Source organism: Anopheles stephensi, unplaced genomic scaffold (assembly GCF_013141755.1).
Source record: "Anopheles stephensi strain Indian unplaced genomic scaffold, UCI_ANSTEP_V1.0 ucontig195, whole genome shotgun sequence".
NCBI lineage: Eukaryota > Metazoa > Arthropoda > Insecta > Diptera > Culicidae > Anopheles > Anopheles stephensi.
Window position 1 is genome coordinate 22,501 of NW_023405119.1, and position 2,500 is coordinate 25,000.

The following is a 2,500-nucleotide window of genomic DNA, read 5'->3' on the forward strand; positions in this document are numbered from 1 at the left end:
GTGACCCTTTTGTTCCCCGCAGGTCCCCGTAGGACGACCATCACCAGTTAAGGTGTAGTTGACTTGTCAGGGCACGGTAGTCCCCACAAGTCCCCGATTATTCGTGGATATCGTCCTACGAGTTTTTGTGACCCTTGGGTTCCCGAACTTTGCTACGATGGTTCTGCCTCCAGAGGAGACTTATGAACACTTCGTATCATTTCTTACACCGAACCATGGGATCGCGAGATTGCTCCCGGATCCCTAATCACCTTACATTTTCGTTTCGTTTCCGTACACTACGATGAGCTAATTCAATTTGTTTGTTCGTCTGGCGAACGTTTTATTGCGGAATTACCGCGGTACTTCCAGCCGGGTATGGCTGCCGTACGACCTACAGGATAGATCATCGAACCACTTTTCGTGCATATTGTCCGTCGAGGGTATCACCTCGATACCCCCAACAGACCTTTGGACACTTCCTCACTACTCCTTGGAGCAGCAATCAGGGAACCATATAGTAGGAACAGCCGAATATGGAACTCTTTTCGTACTTTGGACACCTCCTATAACTTGTATGGCGACTTCGGGGACCTTCATTTCGTTCTCAGTTGGTACCCCTATTTCGGTCTTTGGACACCTCGTCTTACCCGTATAACTCACTTTAGGTCCACTTATTTGCCTGATATCTCATCGTGAACCCGTTTTTCGTACACCGTACACACCTAGGAACACCACATATGCGTTTCCCTTTCGATCGTGAAGTTTTCAAATTTTTCGATTTTGGTCCTAGAAATTCATGAACGGTGGGAGACCAAAATTTTTCATAAAAAAAAAATTTTCACCGTTTGACCATAAAAAACCTTCTTTTCGTACATACCCCATCATTTCTTCACGTTTTAGGCCATTTCTGAAATTTTCGCTTCGATAGTGTGTCCCCTATAATACAAAATGAACATTTTGCATCTCCCACAAGTGGCCATTTTTTTCCGCCACTGAAGAACACGACCTCGGGAACTCGGACCTAGGACGTGGCCATGTAAGTCATAGGCCACCCCAACTTTTGCAAAATACTGTTTCTTTTCACTTTTCATGATCTAAGGCGCGTTCCGACGGCGTTTTGAACAAATTTATGAGAAAAAAAATTTTGACCCTCGGACCAAAATTTTTTCGTTCGGGGCCCCATGGCCTATGGCCAGTATGGGAACTCGGGATGCCGATATGACAAAATTTGTCAAAAAATCACTAAAAAGTCGCTATGGCCCATTATTTAGAGCTTGTTGAGACCTTTCTAAAACACCTTGGTTGACCCCTGTCCGATAAGTAGTTTTCGAGATATTCGAGAAAATGTGATTTTTGGGACTTAGAAAATTTTTGACCCGTACCCTAAGAAAAGTGATTTTTTCATAGGACAATTTTTTCTTCGCAAATACTGTTTGGTTTCACTTTTCATTATTAGAAACGCGTTCCGAAGCCATTTTCATCAAAATCTCGTGAAAAAAAAATTTCACCCCCGGACCAAAAGTTGGCCGTTCGGTGCCCTATGGCCTATGGCCAGTATGGGAACCAAGGATGCCGATATGCGAAAAAGTGTCAAAAAATCACTTGAAAGTCGCTATGGCTCATTAAATAGAGCTTGTAAAGACCTTTCTAAAACACCTTGGTTGACCCCTGTCCGATAAGTAGTTTTCGAGATATTCGAGAATATGTGATTTTTTGGGACTTAGAAAATTTTTGACCCGTACCCTAAGAAAAAGTGATTTTTTCATAGGACAATTTTTTCTTCGCAAATACTGTTTGGTTTCACTTTTCATTATTAGAAACGCGTTCCGAAGCCATTTTCATCAAATCTCGTGAAAAAAAAATTTCACCCCCGGACCAAAAGTTGGCCGTTCGGTGCCCTATGGCCTATGGCCAGTATGGGAACCAAGGATGCCGATATGCGAAAAAGTGTCAAAAAATCACTTGAAAGTCGCTATGGCTCATTAAATAGAGCTTGTAAAGACTTTCTAAAACACCTTGGTTGACCCCTGTCCGATAAGTAGTTTTCGAGATATTCGAGAATATGTGATTTTTTGGGACTTAGAAAATTTTTGACCCGTACCCTAAGAAAAAGTGATTTTTTCATAGGACAATTTTTTCTTCGCAAATACTGTTTGGTTTCACTTTTCATTATTAGAAACGCGTTCCGAAGCCATTTTCATCAAAATCTCGTGAAAAAAAAATTTCACCCCCGGACCAAAATTGGCCGTTCGGTGCCCTATGGCCTAAGGCCAGTATGGGAACCAAGGATGCCGATATGCGAAAAAGTGTCAAAAAATCACTTGAAAGTCGCTATGGCTCATTAAATAGAGCTTGTAAAGACCTTTCTAAAACACCTTGGTTGACCCCTGTCCGATACGTAGTTTTCGAGATATTCGAGAATAAGTGATTTTTTGGGACTTAGAAAATTTTCGACCATGACATATATGAAAAGTGATTTTTTCATAGGACCAAAAAGTTTGCCAAATAGGGTTTTGGT